This window comes from Puma concolor, chromosome D4, assembly GCF_028749965.1.
Source record: "Puma concolor isolate L17-30 chromosome D4, mPumCon1.1.hap2, whole genome shotgun sequence".
In the NCBI taxonomy this organism is placed as follows: Eukaryota; Metazoa; Chordata; class Mammalia; order Carnivora; family Felidae; genus Puma; species Puma concolor.
This window is the reverse complement of record NC_141679.1, coordinates 54,567,461-54,586,566: the sequence shown is the minus strand read 5'-3', so window position 1 is coordinate 54,586,566 and position 19,106 is coordinate 54,567,461. Positions and strand designations below refer to the sequence as shown.

The 19,106-nt window shown below is 36.8% G+C and overlaps 1 long non-coding RNA gene across 3 annotated transcripts; it reads left to right on the top strand.

Moving 5' to 3' along the window:
• Window positions 1–12,040: 12,040 nt before the first annotated feature.
• LOC147574880 (uncharacterized) lies at window positions 12,041–16,760 on the top strand. 3 transcript variants are annotated; one of them, XR_015242782.1, is made up of 4 exons: window positions 12,041–12,256; window positions 13,375–13,877; window positions 15,204–15,334; window positions 16,549–16,760. It is a non-coding gene; the product is annotated as an uncharacterized LOC147574880 (long non-coding RNA). The 3 variants fall into 3 exon arrangements; XR_015242781.1 differs by having other exon boundaries at window positions 12,041–13,266; XR_015242780.1 differs by having other exon boundaries at window positions 12,042–13,877.
• Window positions 16,761–19,106: the final 2,346 nt, after the last annotated feature.

Sequence of the window (19,106 nt, the reverse complement as noted above, 5' to 3'; positions counted from 1 at the left end):
GCTTGCTGAGAATATTCAAGATGATGGACTATCTCAGAAAGAGCTAAATTATACCACAAGAACCTAGAATTAACTCTGTAGTCCTGAGTGAATGAAAGAATAAGGTTATGAAACACAATCAGGGGTACCTGGGTGGCTCAGTCAGTTAAGCATCCAACTCTTGGTTTCAGCTCACGCCATGATGTCATGGTTCATGAGACTGAGCTGCATATTAGGCTCTGTGCTGAGAGCGTGGGAGCCTGCTTGGGATTCTTTCCTCTCTCTCTCTGCCCCTCCTCCCCTTGCACATGCTTTCTCTCTCAAAATAAATAAACATTTAAAAAAATAAAATAATAAAACACAGTTATATACAAACTGACTTAGTATTAAATAGAATTTACTATAGAGATTAACTTCTCTGTCTTTCTATTAGCTGAAACACTGTCCTTATTGGCAGCTTGCCCTATGTAAAATTTTCAGTTGGATCTTGAAGGACAAATGTCAATAATTTAGTGAGATGATTTTAATCATTTTCCAATAATGCCTTTCACAAATACAGATAAATTATTTAAGGATCAAACATTATCCATTTTGAGATGTTAACCAAACCAGAATATAATCTAGGTTTTTGATGCTAGAGTTCCTGGAAGGAGTTCTTAGATAACCATCCTTTGAGCAATTTTAAAAAATCATTATACAAAGGCAAAATATCTTTTTGGATAACCTAAATAACTTCTAACTTTAATAAAAACCTGTATTTCTACCCTGGTCTTTCTATGGTTGCTTATGATGTCCTCAGGCCCTGGATAAAAGGAATTTCTACTTTGTTTACACTTCCAATTTTCTACATGGTTTCAGCACTTGATTGAGGATGTGAGTGGAAACATCAAATTTAAGCAAACTACACAAATTTTGGCTCTGTCATTTCGCCTTGGGGCTGTGGATATGTTTCTTAGCTTCTTTAACTATATGCACAATAAATGGGAGTAATAATGTTAAATCAAAGATTTTTTTGAGGATTAAATAATATATTCCTGAAACCAGCAAAGTGCTTAATAAGAATAGGTCTTTAATGAGTATGACCCCTTTGTGATTTACTTGTTTCCTTCTTTCCCTTTTACAGCCAGTCTACTTTGCCGTCTCTATTGATGATCCACAGGAACTCTCCCACTTAATTAATGTTTCTTTAATCCTTATTTTCAAAAATCTTAAAAGTCATAGTCAGTGCCAGGGTGTTAAACTATTCCTACTTAAGATATTTTTCTTCAGCTAAAAATCAGCTAAAAAGTCAACAGTCCCTGCATTCCATTTCTTTAGAAGCAGGAGAATGGTTTACTAGGCCCTCTAATTACTAAGTTCCCCCAACATTAATCTTGGCCATTCTCGGCCTCTGAACATTTCTATACAAAATGGATAGCCTCAATGACACCTACAACAAACCCACCCCAAATTTGCTGCCGAACTTATTTTAATAATGTATTATCCTGTGTCATTTCCTGTTAATATTCTCTATGTTTGCTAAACTTTTTTTTTATATCACAGAAAAAGGGTGAATCTTTTAAAAACTCTATAATGCCATTCTTACCAGTGGCAAACCTCTCTTTGATGACAATGTACAAAACACTTTCATAATCATTATGACCATTTATTCTCACAACAATCCTCCAGCACAGGTATCATTATTTCCATTTTCAATCTCCTGAGTGTGAATTTCAAATAAATTATCACTGATTACACAACGGGCAACCAAAAGAGCTGTCATTCAGTGTAATCCAAGATCATGTCAAAATTTACACTCTCAGCTTCATAACACAATGTTCATCGATCTGATTCAAATCCCTACAACTGTGCTTTGAAACAGAATTTCTTAGGCTAAATTCAGTAAGATTTTATCCGCTCTCTCCCCTTAATCTTTCATTAGCTGCCAAAGTTGATCAAGTCATTTCACAAAACTTACTTGAATAGTATCAGGCCAGGCTCCACTTCAATGTTTCCATTACTCCAACTTCTAGTCTTCTTCCTACTAACTGCAGGCCCTCCAATGCCTCTTTAACAACTCTCGGTAGTATTTTATTCTGGAGATTTTATTTGCCTGTAGAGTATCATTTCTCAGACCACGTTAATGGCTCTCAAGTCTTTGTCTCAAGTTCTACCTCCTCCCCAAATGCAGGACTCCATGGCTATAATAGGCTGAATAATGGCCCCAAGGATGTTCACATGCTAATAATCCTCAGAACCCGTGCATAGGTTACCTGATATGGCAGAAAAGACTTCACAGATGTGATTATGTTAAGGATATTGAGGTGAAAAGAGTATCCTATATTATTCAAGTGGGCTTAAGTAATTATAGAGTTCTTATAGAAAAAGAAGCAGAAGGATCAGAGTGAACAGGAGTAGGAGATATGACAACAGAAATAACAGACTGGATTCAACAAGGAAGGGACCATGAGCCAAGGGTTCTCAAGATGACCTTTAGAAGTTGAGAAAGTTACAAAAACATTCTCATAGTCAACAGAAGGAGCCAGTCTTGCTAACACCTTGGATTTAACCCAATGAGATTGATTGATTTCTGACCTCAAGAACTGTAAGATAATAAATGTGTTTTAAGATACCAAGGTTGTAGAAATATGTTACAAAACAATAGGAAACTGATGTGGTACCTAATCTTGAAGATAATTTCCATCCAGATGATAATCGATAGTTCTAAAGTGAAACTTGTGTCTCAAAAACCAAATGTTATATTCAATTCTCTCTTACTAAAGAACACAAAAAGTTCCCCAAGTTTTGCTGCCTTTTTCTTCATCATGCCATTTTCTTTCATTGTCTTGTCTCATGACCCTCATTCAGGCACTAATCAGCTTCTGCTGGAACTACTCTTAACAGAGAATTCTTGTCTGATTCCTCTTCACCAAGCTTTTTCTACTTCAGTCTAACAAGTACATTTACATCAACTATCTTTAGGTTCCACATTTATCTCCTGCTCTCAAATTTTCAAAGCCTACTCATCACTTATCAAGTAAATTACAGATTGTTTAAGTGGCTATTCAAGAATCTCTTTATTTTCCAGTACTCATTTACATATATCCATTCTCTGAAAGGAAAAAATCATCCCTCTTCTGTTTCAAGGCATATAATATTTTTGCATCATATGTGTTACATAATACTTTGTATATCATATCTATGTTGCATAATACTGTGAACTACTGTTTTAAGTATGAAACTGTTAAAATACACACTAAATTGTAAGACTTTGAAAAAGGAAAAGCAAGACTGTCTTAATAATCTTGGATTTCCCATGCTTCATTCTATAGCATATTGACTGGAATAATATTGAATAATACTGATTGAGCCAAAGAATAATAAAAAAATTGAGGACAAAGTATGGTTATTTAATAAGTAGCGACATAATTAATTAATTTTTTGAGACAAAACCAAAACATTGGAGCTGTGCAAAAAGGACAAGAAGTTTTGGTAATACTTTTCTATATCAAGAAATTATGCCTACTAAACATGAAGGAATGAGTAGATAAAAAATTTTAATATGTGTTGTATAGTGTTTTATCAGTTTATATACATATATATATATATGTATGTGAGTTTGTGTATACACACACACACACACACACACACACAAACTCACATACATATAATACCAGGCACTGTGCTAAGTACTGTAGAATAAAAAATAAACAAAAAAACCCGTATTTAAGTCAATACTCTGAAGGATCTTATAGTCTAGTGATTGGGGTTCCTGGTTTCAGGAAGCCATCTAAACTAAAGCCATCTAAACTAAACAGCTCCAATTAAAATGATTAATAGTATTTCCCTTCTGTTATACTATACACACACACACACACACACACACACACACACACACACACACACACATATACACACACCCGTATGAACACAAACACGTACACACACACATTTTTATTTATCATTTAAGGCATATATATCTCATTTTCACAAGATCCAAGTTTCCCATAACATTTTAGTGCTAAAATTGAGATTTTAAAATGCTTAGTTTGATAGAGTTAAGTTCTAAACCAAGTAAAGCCAAATAGGACAAAAATATAGAATGATAAGATCACTCGTTGATCTACATGTAACCTGACCTTTCATGCAGGAATTCCTTACATATTTCCACTAAGAATTTGCACAGTCTGTTCTTGAGGACTTCATAAGGGAGGGCACTCAGCCTCCCTTAGAACAGTCCATGCCATCCTTAAAAAATACTGAGCTTCCAGATCATACCCTTTGGTAAATTTGGACTCCTTTTATTTAGAGTAAGAGAAGACTCAGATCAATAATGTCAGTATCTTTGAAAAATTATGAGCCTGTCTGGTCCAAGCATTAAAAACTGAAGACTGATGTGTAGTATTTATGCATGTAATCTCAACCCACGGGTGTGGAAATGCCTGCTGTAGGAAAATTGATTATGTCCTTTCACAAAGGAGGCCTGACAGCCATAGTCTTTCTCTTCTTTAACCATCTACAAACTCAATATTTCATCCCTTTCCTTACATAAGACTATTTAAAATAACCTTTTTATTTAAATTTGTAGAGATGTTATTCATAGTTTTATATAGCTGGGGTATTGGAATCATATGATCAAAAAAATACCTCCTGAATAGCAGGGTCACAGATTTTTCTCATATTATGTTAAGGGTTATAAATACAATGCATCTTTATGTATTTTTTTTCTATAAATGATCCCATATTTCTTACAAAACCTTAATCTACATATTAACTGGGAAATGAAAAGAAATATGTTTGTCCAATTTAGTAAACCCATTCCACCATGATAATTTTTGCAGGCTTTTAGGGATGAATCAGTTTCTCAGGTTTCTCCTATATCTTTTTCTCCCTACTCCAGTCCCAAATGGGAGTAGTCCTAAATGGCCTTATGTCAATGGAATTGAAGTGGTCCCTTACCCTACTCTGACATCTGTATTCAAGTTTACAGTGACTGGTATCTGTCCAGGTGGGACTGTATTGGTCACCCTCCTGAAATTTCTGGTGGTGTCTAATAATGAAAACCATGACTAGCATAATGAATAATGTGTTTCCTCTCTGCCAACCCAGGTAAATTTCCTTTGTGTGTGTGGCACTCCCTTACCCATGTAAACCTCCAGAAATTTGGCTCACAGTTGGAATGGGTAAGGCACATGGGTCCCGTCACCTTCTTCCTCTACCTCATTTTCAAAAGTAATTTTATTTTCACAGATCAGTTTTAAAAGGTTTTGATAGGCAGTTAGAGAGAAAGAAAACAATGCCCGTAATCTCATTACACATTGATGATTGTAGATAATATTTTGCTCTATTTCCATATGCGGAAGCAATGCAGAACATCTTGGTGATTAAGTAAATAAATACTTGTTCCACACCAGCGTGGTCGCCAGGCTCTGTTTTGTGTGGTAGGAATTTGTCAGTCAGTTACAATGACAATAGCAACAGTGACAGCATCCCCCATCCTTTGGGGGAGTCTACATTCTAGTGATCATCTTTAATGTTCAAATGTGCACTTGGTTTAAAAAATCTCCAATAAGAATTTTCATGTTATTATCTCATTTTATAACAACTATTTTTATTTTAATACATGCATTGCATTCCATATAATGGATATAGGTTAGATTTTTTAAAATCATCTGCTTTCTATCCAATAGTGAATGTTATGCATGTCTTTCATAATAAGAAATTGCATAATAAATAACTTGCATATTTGTTCATGAAGTTATTTTATTCTAGATTTGGGTTTTACTTAACCCCAAGTTATTACCAGAAGTCGAATTCACTGGGACTAAATGAATATACATTTTGAAGCTCCGACATATTTTGGTAACTTGCTTATTCAAATGTCCCTGTTCGTGTTTCTAATAGCAGCACACGAGGGTGTCCATATCTTTACACTGTTCCGGATAGAGTATTATATAATTTTTCTCCAGTTACCGTAGCTGCAAACTGCTGTGCCAGTATATTCTCTCTCTTCTGCATTTCTATTTTCTCTGTTGAGATCATCATGTCTCCTATTATTTTTTGTTTCATTTAAAATGGCTTATAATTTTTCTTTGTCTAATTAGCTACAGAAGTTGTCTTATTATAAATTTTAAGCTCTAAGGACATACAATGTTAATTGTACACATTTTTGCAGGTTGCTATTTTTCTTTCATTACGACTACCTCTTGATGTGGGAGATTTATTCTTATTTTTTGTTATGGAGGTACAGTCGACATAGAATGTTATGTTAGTTTCAGGTGTACAACATGGTGATTTGACAGTTCTGTACATTGCTCAGTGCTCAGCATGGCGAATGTACTCATCATGTGTCACCATACAGTGTTACTACAGTATAATGTATACATATGTTCTATGATTATGGCTATCACATATATACATATATATATATATATATATATATATATTTATATATAGTCAGTATATTGACTCTATTCCCTATGCTGTCCTTTTCATCTCCATGACTATTTTAGAACTAAAAATTTGTAACTTTCTTAATCTCCCTTTCCTACTATGGAAATAGATAAATGGGAGTTTTATTGTTATTATCATTGTTATCACCAGAACTACCACTAGCACAGGTGGTGTTTTCATGTAGTCAAGTTTGCCAATCTCCCGGGGTGCTGATTTCTAGGCTGGGATGTCATATTTTCTGTTTATGTTCACTGAATATTCTCAGCATTGAAGCTTTTAAAAATTTATTACATTTATACTAAATCGGGAATCAGCATCAGTGTTAGTATGAGGTATGACTCGAAGAAGTTTTTTTCCCCTTTTCACAATCTAACCAATTCTCCGGTACTTTTAACTTACTACTTTCTAACTCATCAATTAATATGGCTCTTCTCATGACAAAATTGTTATCTAGTGTAAAGATAGCCCTTTGGAAGCAGACACAAGTCATATTTTAATATTGTGTATGCTCCTAACGGAATTTTTTTTCTCTGAGTATTTTATTGTCATTGATCCTTTAGTAATAAGTGAGTAAAAGGACACTGTCCAACCATCATGTGAGTTAATGAGCCCTGACAGTTAAGAGTGGAGGTGCCATAACAGCTTTAATAACCTTCACATCTATATCTTAGTATATAAAGAAGACAATTATAAAACATTGAAAGGGTGAGATGTAATCAATTGCATGTAACCATTGAACTCAATGCGAATTTATTTTATTTGTTCATAAATTTTTGTTTAGTGTTTATTTTGAGAGAGAGACCAAGTGGGGGAGGAACAGGGAGGGAGAGAGAATCCCAAGCAGGCTCTGCGCTGACAGCCTAGTACAGGGCTCCATTTTGAGAACCGTGAGATCATGACCTGAGCCAAAATCAAGAGTCTGAGGCTTAACCGACTGAGCCACCCAGGGGCCCATTGTTCATAAATTTCTGTAGCTTTTTCCATTCCCAAAGTCTCTTTAGTATCCTTCTTATCACTTGTAATAAAGATTCCCATTCCTTGCGTGACATATGCCTGCTGACAGATTTCAGGCCCCACCACTCCCCTTTTCTGTCTGGGCAATATGAAAGAAAGAAAGACTGAGTGTCCCCTCCTAGTAGAAGTAGGAATGCCAAGCCAACCCAGCCCCATTTCAGAAACTAACCAAGCTTGGGTCCCTAGTCACCATAACACGTAACAACACCCCAAGCCAGTTGCCTCTCCCTTGTCTCAAGCCGTGTTTGGACGTGCTTGGGAAAAAAACATTGTCTCTTCCTTCCTTCCTTTCCTCCCTCCCTGCCTTCCTCTTTCTTTTCTTTCCTTTTCTTTTTTTTTCCTTTCCTTCCTTCCTTCCTTCCTTCCTCCCTCCCTCCCTCCCTCCCTCCCTCCCTCTTTCTTCTTTCTTTCTTTCTTTCTTTCTTTCTTTCTTTCTTTCTTTCTTTCTTTCTTAATGAGAGAGAGCACACAAGCAGGGGAAAGGGGCAGAGGGAGAGAGAAAGAGAATCTTAAGAAGGCTCCACGGTCAGCATGGAGCCTTATGTGGGAGATCGATCCCATAATCCTGGGATCATGACCTGAACTGAAATCAAGAGTCTGACACTCAACAGGCTGAGACATTCAGACACCCTGAAAACACTTTCTTCTTCTCTTAGTGCATGTGTGACATTATCAGTCTCAAAATCCAAGCCAATTAGGGGGTCCATCCTGCCTCTGTGCAGGGAGTACAACACACTCAACTTGATTTCTATTAATAACATAGGTTCAATTATGACCCATCGGTCGATATTGCTGATTACTAAATGTAAATCATCATTTTTCCAAGCAGTTGGACTGCTTTCCTTTTTTAAAATTTAAAATGATTTTATTTATTTTGTCTTATTTGTTCTTTCAGGAGAAAAAGTCTGAGAAATCATTTGGATATTTCTTCTTTTGTACAAGGAAGAGAATAGTAATAACAAAAATAATAGCAAATAGACATTAATGAGGAGAGAAAATAGGGTTTTAGTGACCCATACACACACTCATAGATATGCAGAGAAATCAATACATAAGATGAACTTAGATAATTACAAAGAATTATTAATGGTTTTAAAAAAAGGAGAGAGTGACAATAATGCGTATTTCATAGAGCCTTTGGGCAAAGAGGGGCACAATAAGAAGAGGCAGCAAAAACATTTTACAGTTGGAATTAAAAAGTCTGGGCATATTACCTGAAGCTAAGCTGGAAATACTTAGCTTTTTTTTTTTTTTTAATTTTGCCTTCTTTCCTTATTTTTTTCTTCCTTCTTTATTTTCACATGTGTGGCCTTTATTCTATGAGTGGCCTGAGTCCACTTACTGGAAAATGCAACAAAATGGTAAGGTTTGCGGTCTTGCTACAATTTCCCTCAAAACTGTGTCTGTACTAAGGGATAAGAAATTTCAAAATTTAGAACTGAACCTTAAAGCAGCATTTTATTGTCACTTACCATAACACCCTTAGAAAGATGGATGTAATTTCAGTTCAAATCCCAAGACCGATATTCGGAAGCAGAGATCTGAAAATAACCAATCTGATTTCACCCATTCTCTCCTCTTTGAAATTCAAGTATTAGTTCAAGTGTTCTTAGATGCATGTTTCTAGTCCTCATCTTCTATTCAGCCCCAGCCAACATCTTTAACATTTTGTACTGCCTTAGGTCCCTTGGAGGAATCGTAGATGTAACTGTATAAATAGACGAACAGTAATTATATCAGTAAAGAACATCATAACTTGGTCCATTACTTTTCTTGGTGCCAGTACTTCACATCAGTTAATTTTTAATTGCAAAAGGAGACAGTCTCTTTTTCCTTCTCTTTCTACTCTTCTAAATCTGTTTCCATTAGTTCTAAGGAATAAAGTACTCGTGTCTATGGACATATGACTCAAAGCTTAGGTGAAACCCCATGTCCGAAAGCTTTGTTTAGTGTTTGCTTAAAGATTGTAGTTCCTAGGTGTTGAATCAATATATCATACACCTGAAACCAATATTACACTCTATGTTAACTGCAATTTAAATAAAAACTTTAAAAAAGGCTGTGGTTCCTGAAATGTAAATGTGATTGTCTGATTGGTTTAGAAAACTAAGAGGTTGAAGAGAGGTTGGGGTAGGAGATAAATGGGAGAAACCAGTGACTTTATATTAAAATTAATTTTGTCTTGTTACACAGTGGCTTTGCTCTTCAACCAGGCTGAACTTGACTGATTCCCCTCTACCGTAGAGATCAGATAGTTCTTCATTATGCAAGTTCAAGAAGAGTGGTTTGTTGTAACCTTATGTCAGGCATTGTCTATATATGTTTGAATCTTCATATATTATAAAGATGAGATATTGACATATGGATATATAGATATATATTCTAAAAATATTGTTCTATTATTTTCAAATATTTTATGAAGTAAAGTTGTGAAGTCGTCCAGTGGTTTCCACAAGAGAAGATAGTTTTTATTATTGAAAAGTTACTTTTCAAGTTTTGCTTTCTTTTTTAGACCAAATGTAAGATATGGGGAGAGAAGAGGATTGTATTTTCAAACTGTCACTTAGATGCTAGTTTGGGAATTGCTGATTTTGTAAAATAAAAAGAAAAAGTTTGGTTAAAGAGTCACATGCTCTGCTTTAGAACATGTTGGAGCCTTAACCTGGGGATTTGAAAAATAATTTTACTAAGGGAAACAAAAGCAAAAATGAACTATTGGGACTTCATCAAGATAAAAATCTTCTGCACAGCAAAGGCAATAATCAACTAAACTAAAAGGCAACCTAAGGAATTGGAGAATATATTTGCAAATGACATATCAGATAAAGACTTAGTATCTATAAATCAAAACTGTGATGAGATACCACCTCACACCTGGCAGAATGGCTAAAATTAACAACTTCAGAAAATAACATATATTGGCAAGGGTGTGGAGAAAGGGGAACCATCTTACACTGTTGGTGAGAATGCAAACTGGTGTAGCTACTCTAGAAAACAGTATGGATGTTCCTTAAAAAGTTAAAAATAGCACTACTCTCTGATCCATCGATTGCATTACTAGGTATTTATGCAAAAGACACAAAAATACTGATTCAAAGGGGCACATGCATCCTGATGTTTATAGCAGCACTATAAACAATAGCCAAATTATGGAAAGAGCCAGAATGTCCATTGACTGATGAATGGATAAAGAAGATGTGATGTATATTTAATGGAATATTACTCAGCATCAAAAAGAATGAAATCTTGCCACTTGCATTGATATGGGTGGAGCTAGAGAGTGTTATGCCTAGTGAAATAAGTCAGTGAGAGAAAGACATATACCATATGATTTCACTCATATGTGGAAATTAAGAAACAAAACAAATGAACCTAGGGGACGAGAACAAAAAATGAGAGGCAAGCAAACCATCGGAGTCTCTTAACTATAGAGAACGAACTGAAGGGTTGATGGAGTGGAGGTGGGTGGGGGATGGGCTAAATGTATGATGGGCATTAAGGAGGGCATTTGTTGTGATAAGCACTGGGTGTTGTATGTAAGTGATGAATCACTAAGTTCTACTCCTGAAACCAGTTATTACCCTATATGTTAACTCACTAGAATATAAATAAAAATTTGAAACAAACAATAAAAATTAAAATAAAATTCTATTACTAGTTAAAAAAGTAAGAAAAAATAATTTTACCAGTCTTACCTTGGGACCCTCATTAATTTTCCTTCTCACTACACAATGAGAATTGTTATACCTATACTCTCTCTCCCTCTTTCTAAGAGAAAGAGAAGGGAAGAGAGGGAGGGAGAGAGAGAACCTTAAGCAGGCTCCATGCTCAGTGCTGAGCCTGATGCAGGGCTTGATGTCATGAGCTATGAGAGCTACAGTAAATGTTTGGAGCAGTGGGTAAGATATTTTGGGGTTATTAAAATATTCAAACTCTCATGATGTAGTTTCTAAGAATTGAACTGAAGAATATAGTGAAGGAAAGAAAACTAACAGGGAATATAAACATCATAATGTTTCTCATATTAAAAAATATTTTTCACTCAAATCACTTGAAATTTAGAATATTGTCATGACATGAAGAAATGAAGCCTCTAAAATTTCACATATGCTACTTAAAATCTACACAAATATCACCTTTTTAGGATAAAGACAGGAAGAGATAAAAAATAAAGAGAATGGCTTGTGAATATGATAGGATTTTAATAAAATCTTTTAACTTTTTCTATATAGTAGTGTTGGTACAATAGTATAGTAGTGTTTGCAAAAGTAAGTTCTTGTATTACTATAATTATGTAAATGAAAAACATCGTGTCACTTATTTCATTTTGGTGACTGGGAAAGTTATATTAGTGAGGGGTTGTTCCCTGAAGTGACAGGTTTAGGATATTTCTGACCAGCAGGATTGGTTTTCCTTAAGCTCAAAAATTCATGCATGTCCAAATACAGATGTAGTTAATCATGTGATTAAGAGTGAGCAAGTGAAAGCATTTCCTTTAAGAAATTGCTCTTTCAGAGGCAGTTGGTTTTTGTAAACTTAATCTGGGATGGCAGAACCCTGAGGAGTAACTGATGAGGTAAAGAAAGCTCCAGAACCCTTAGCAATATTCCACCCCCAACTGCCATCTAGAGTAAAGGATGATTGGAAATGGGGGCCCCCATGATGTCTTAGAGGATTGGAAGAGAACTGTGGTCATCCACATATCTGAGCACCATGAACAGACTAGCTACAGGATCAGTTCACCCTGCCGTAAAAAGCCAGCTGCAATGAAACACTTTGGAGAAGCATTTGGAGGTTGAAGATATCAGAGAAGCTTCCCGCTGGTCTGGAAGTCAGTACTGGGGCATCCTTTCTTGGGCAGAGATGGGGGTGGATTGAGATATGCTTTCAATGAGGAGGAAGAGAGTATGGACGGAAGACTAAATCACTTAAGTGGAGAAAGGCTAAAGTTATTGTTTTCCTTTCAGAGGAGATCAGTTATGCCTGAGGAAACAGAACCTACAAATAACCAAAGCACTCCTTGGTAGGGGCCTTACGCCCACCACCATTTTTGCGAGGTAACTTTGCCGTGCATTCACTATCTACCTGAGTGATGGCTGCTGTCTTCTATGTTGGTTTATTTTCTGTCTCACCTTTGCTCATCTGTGATGATCTGGGAAGTGGACAGTAGCATGAGAAATCACCTAATCTTAAGAAAGAGGAAAACGCAACCCAGAAAATTATTGCCTAAAGTGAGATTAGAATTTCTTGACTTTTAAAAGACTGGGCTGGAGCAAACCTAGATATCAAGAAAAATTCTCTTCAGTAAGAGCCAATATGATAAAACCTGAAATTATGTATCATGGGGAATAAGTTGTAGGTAGGTTGGTGGTTGGTAGACATAAGGTATACATTTTATTCTAGTTTTGGATCATATCAAGATCATGAGGCTATTTTCTCGGGGGGGAAACATGTCCTACCTAACAAGTCTCTCTATTAGATGGGGAATGTGATGGAGTAAGGGGAATGGAAAAAGAAAGACATTGATTTGGAGGGGGAGGGGCACTTGCTTGCTGGGCGCAGAGAGGACTGAGTAGTTAACTGTCAGTGGCAAAAATAACTGCCATCCTGGGACGTGAAAGTGTGGGGAGGGGGACAGAATGGAGCACACATCAGAGCTCCGTGGGCAAAAGCGCTCTCATGAGGAAGCCACACTGTTTCTGACCCAATCTAAAGAGTGGCCTGGTGAACAAGGCGCTCTGTGCTTTTGGTTCCTACCAGTGATGGCTGGGAATAAAGAAGGTTAGAACAAAAGAAAACATCTCGCTTCCCTGCCAATTCCAGGCTTTCACCAAAGCTGAGGTCTGCATTTGCAAGTCTCTAGCACTGTGCCTGAGAATTTCTAACTATTGAATACCTGTGTGTGTGTGTGAAAACGTAAAATTTTGTTCTCCATTTTTTTCTTCTCAGTTAACCTGGCTATAAGATGATTCCTGTGCTATAGCTGCTGGAGGTAGCCTGATCAAAAAACACCGCAATTGTGGAGATGATTGATTCTTCTTTTTATCACCTGTAATACCCCTATCTTTCCTCCATGTAACCATTAAAGGGAGCAGTTGTGTACAAAATGTATTATACACAGGTCCCACGCAGAGGAGTTAGAGGGAGGATTTAATACACAAGAAAAGAGGTTCCTGGTGTCCTGAGGGGCAGTTCCCTCCCTGCTGGCTACTTGAGTGGGCTAATCTTCAGCCCCCAAATGAGGCCTATATGGAAAAGGATGACATCGAGCAAAGGGCATAGGTGAAAACTCCCTCCCTACAACACATCATCTGCTACTCTCAGCTCAAAGGTTTAAAGAGAGCAAGAAGATTTACTTCAGATGGTCCGTGTCCCTGTCACCATCCCCATCTCCATTTCTGACAGGAGTGTACAGGGAGGTGAAAAGAAGGTGGCTGTCATTGGGAAACAAGGTAAGGGCTTGAGGATTAAGAGGACAGCTTTGAACTGGGCTCAGCAAGCTCACTGCTTCCAATAGAGGTCCTGCCATGTCTTCAGTGGCCAAGTAAAACTCTCAGCTTGCTGTTCTCTGGTTTCCTAGGATACTGGAGTTTTCTCGTGAATTACTGAGGATAATGCAATTTAACCTAAGGAAGAAACATTTGTAGGAACTTATCAAGGTTATCGTGAAACTGGGTTTTACTATTTCCTGTTCTTTACTAGGACCATGTGTGCAAAAGGGACTTGTTGTTAAGCAGAAGATATTAAGAAAAGTGGTGGAGAGAGAAAGATACTAGAATGCTTGACAAAGAGAATCAGAAGGCCTGTAGATTACATGGGGGCAGGGGATAAGAAAATATGGCTATGATTTCAAGTGGGACTCTGGATAGATAAATTCTTCAGATAAAAATCTGGGTATCAGAAAGCATGCTGGGGTAAACACAGGGTGAAATGTCACTCAAGAATTAAATGTAGAGCATCCCCTTGCTTCCCAAACCATCTTTCAACATGGCCACTTCTTATACATACAATGGCTATGGGGCTTGGGGAAAGTCACTCTAGTTGCTGGTTAGGTTAAATTCTGAAAAATATTCCACCAAAAACAAAAAAGTAGCATGAAGATCAAACATAAAGAGTAAAATAAAATAGAAGAACTTGTTACATAGTGTATACAATCTCACCACTTTTGTAGTCATTATACTTTAGAAGCTGAGGATGTCTGAAATTTAACCTAAGAATTTCTTTTAAGTGTGTATCAGCTGAGGATTTTCCCCATTTGTTCTCTGGGTCCTGTCTTGAGAGAACCATTTCTACTCTCACTGTTCCAGGGGCACCTGGACAGAAGTAAATAATAAGGGAACAGATAGTAATTTAACAAGGAATTAGAACAGTGATGTTCAGGTACAGATGCCTAGGAATCACTCTGTCTCTAACGGAACAGCAAAAATGACAGAAACCACTAAGATAACTAATGATCAAACAGGAGAAAGAAGGTTCAGAGGACAAAGAAAAGAGAAAGGAAGGGGTGGGAGTTCTAGGAAAGAGGAGCATAGCCCCCTCCAGAGGAGAGGTAGGGTTCTAAGGACAGAGCTGAGCTGCCACAGGCTGAAACAGAGGGTGACTGTCAGGCCTTCACGACCTCCTGACGGAGGGGTACTGGGTCTGGTGTGCTGAGCTGAGTCAGGTTGGCCTCTGCTAACACCTTGATAGGAGAAAAGAAAGACAGCAAGCACTGTGTCCAAATGGCATTCCTATAGATGAGAAAATCAAAGTAAAAGACATGTTTTCTTTCTCCTCAGATAATACATACATAGGAAATTAAATGGTAGTGAATGAATAATGCTAAAGTCTAGAAAAAGTTGTAGAGAAGCAAAGAGAGGCCGAGAGCTGAGCCACTGCAGAGGAGATGCCCATCATTGCTGGATAATTTGTAAGTCCCTCCTAAGTGGGAAATCTAAGCCTATCTAGAAATCTGATTTCAGCCCAGGTGGTGGCTCCTGCCCCTGATTAGAATGCTTATCCCAGCTCAGAGATGTTCCTGGAAAAGTAATGAGGCACTGGCTTCCATACAGATTTTTATATGCAGGAAGAAAATAAAATTAATGGCGTACAGAAACTTATAACGACTCAAGGCAATTATTTCTGAGAATACTTAGTCTCAATATTTCTTAAGATCTCAGAATTAAGTCAGGTATCCTGGAAATTTCAACTGTCATTGAGTGGGGAGTTATCTTGTTTTAAAAGCTGCTACCCATGTGGAACTCAGGTGTATATGGAAATACATGTAATTGATTGTTTAATCTTAACATTTTTGTCCCAGCTCTCACAGTTCAAGTGTTGTGAGAAACAGTTATTGATTGTAGAAGCCAAAGGACTGGACAGTGTCTTCTCTTTCTAGGAGTACTTGACTCTGCAGCGATCTTGAACCCCCTTGAAAGAAAAGGACTTCTCAATTTTCTTGTGCCTCTTGCCAAGAATCTCTGAGGATTTCTGAGATTGATCACTTAGATGTTTGCCTGCTTTATGCGTGCTTTCCATGTTTACATCCTTAAAGTAATTGAGGCTTAGAGACCAGAATGTGCCTGGGCCTCAAGAGCGGGGAAAAGGCAGCCTTGAGTTACAGACTGGCAGAGACTGGCAAAGAACCGAAGGCTCCCCTACCTTGTGGTGTCCCACTGCATTTGCCCCCAAAGATGAGATTGCCTTTGCTATCAAAAGAAGCAGAAGGGGCTTAGATTTGATATTTCCAAGTCGTGTCTTCGGTTGTCTGGAACCAGGAAGAAAGATGTGTAGTCCCTTCCTTGGGAACAAGGCCATAACGTCCCTAGATGGGAAGAGGGCGACCAAGATGCCTCGGGGTGGGAAGGTCACGGAGCATCCCCCAGCATAATTAGGCTCAGGACTTGAGGTTGTAAACAGGACGTCTTTGAAACAGGTAACTGAGACAGTTGGAAAAGGGAGAAATTTACCTATCTCTAACAATAGAAATTGTCTGTTACTGGCTTCTGCAGGGACCAAAACTCTTACATGTTACGGATACCTGAGTACTGGTCACAGTAAGAAAGGATCAGATTTGTTAGAGTTCTGCTATTAACCAACCTGCTCTAAAACTGGTTTTCTTAGTAAAATGTTTTATCTTTGCAGATTTTGGAAACAGGGCCGAGAATGGGAATCTGATTTTCTGGCAAAAAACCCTAATCTATAATAAGAGGCTATGTTACCTTAGCCCAACAGAGGTCTATATCCTGAAATCATAAAGGTTCAGAAGACCAGAATACAAGCCCAGTGTTCAGGTCAAGAGAACAAGATCCTTGGAATCAGACACACTGGAATAAAAATTGAAATTCTTTCACTTATTATTAGATCTTATATGATTTTCTTGCTTTCCTATACCTCACTGTTCTCATTTGCAAAACAGGGATAATGATAGATACAAGTACTTGTAACTGTAAAATGTATCACATATGTACCTAAAATACTTCACTCAATGTACTGCATACAGTACATTTTCTTTTTTTTTATTAATTTTTTTTTTATTTTTGAGAGACAGAGCACAAGTGTGGGAGGGGCAGAAAGAGAGTGAGACACAGAACCCAAAGCAGGCTCCAAGCTCCAAGCTCCAAGCTGTCAGCACAGCCCCCCGCAGGGTTTGAACCTACAAATCGTGAGATCATGACCTGAGCTGAAGTCAGACACTTAACTGACTGAGCCACCCAGGCGCCCCCATACAGTACATTTTCTAAACTGTAGCTATTTTATTAGTAGTCCTAAAATGCTCTTCAGAGTATTATTTCCAGAAATGGTTATATATGTCATAATTCTTTGATAACGTAAGATGAGATTTTAGGTGGCAAACGGGAATGGTGAGAGATATGGGAACAATCTCTCAGGTGAAACCTGACTGAAGAATCTGGTAATGGTGGGACTTGAGAAAATAGATTCAAGTCTGAAGGCTCTTTGTATGATTGCAGAATCCTATTTTGGAGGATACGTACAGGAACAGAGGAACTTACAAGTAGTCAAATTTTAGTATCCTGTAAAGGAATTCAACAGAATTTGTGATGTGGATGAGCATAATCATTAACATTTTAATTTAGATATGCACTTTACAAATTATAAATAAAATCAGCATGCTCGTAGTTTATGCACATACTTCTAATTCACTGATAGATAATATTAAGGGAATTCACTATTATTCATATGAATGACTTTAATGCCTGTATAATATACATACTGTTTAGTGCCTTCTATATACAGTCACCCTCCTAGAACAACACAATCATGGTCCCTGTTCTCAAAGAGCTTACATTCTGTTGTAGAAGACTGACTATACAATTAGTTAAGAAGTAGTCTTTGTTATTAAGGAAATAAAAATCTATTTGGTCATCAGTGGCCCCTTTTCTTACTCAAGTGTATGCTGACTTCCCATCCTCCCTTTGTCCTATTATTTCCTTCATAATCTACTCTGACAAACGATTGATACATTACTCTCTTTTTTGGTAACTTTTAAATATCCCAAGCAAAAAGTTGATCTTGTGTGTGTGTATATATATATGCATATATGTTAAACATTGCATATATGCATATATGAATTAGAAAACAAGTATATATGTATATATAGTTATACATACATTAAACATATATATGAAACTATATACAACTCACTTGCTGTGTGGGTGTGCGTATCTAGGTTGGTTGAAGACATAAGAGATTTTCCTTAGATTTAACTTCCCATTCTAAGAGCTTAACTGTTTTATTCACAATAATAGTTTTTTATTGTTGAATGAAAGCTTTGCGATTCATTATAAATGATCAAATAAAATACAATAATATTCTGATATGATAGTATGTAAGTTTTACCTATCTCTACACTTTTAAAAGGTTTTGTGAAGCCAGCTAAAAAAATAAAGCCAGCTAAAAAAAATGGTTAGAAAAAAATATATTTTAAAGCAAGAGAGAATATCTCATATGAACTCAGTAGAGAGCAGAATGCCGTGTCCGCTGCCCAAGGACTTCTTCAAATTTGTTATCTACCTATAAGGTCACACAAAACCAGTTTTAAAAAATCTTGATCTGATATATGCCTATAAAGAAGAAAGGATGACAGTCTTCAGCAGTCACAGTAATAACTTAATTTACTTAAGAGAGAGAGATAAATGACAGGTGGAAAAAATTTCTGTCAAGCTGGGGAGACCTTGAGATAAAAGTGAAACTTTTTTTTTTTTTTTTTTTTGGAATCAAAGGTCAGATCCTTAGTACTTTTAAGAAGCCCTCCTTGATGGTTTTTTTTCCTTTCTAGGTGTCAAAATGAAATTGGATGACTCTGGAATTTCCTCTCAGTTTTAATGAAATCAGAATCTCAAATAGAGTAGGCAAAAAGACCAAGAAGTTTGAAAACTGCTAAGCATTAGGTTCAAATTATGGATAATTTTAAAATAAGTTAAATACCTTTGTCTTTACTTTGACGACCTATTGTCGATATTGGGAAATTTCTACAGTCCTTGAACGTATACTAGATTTGGTTAAACTATGTGAAATTATTACAGCATGTTTATTCACTCTAAGCTTGTCATTGGCTATTATGTGTCATTGTGTACCATTCTGGGTCTTAATATTTTAGTGGAATGGAGTAATCATTCAAATCTCAAAAATAATTATGCACTGTGATCAATGTCATGAAGGTTAAACACAGAACACTGTGG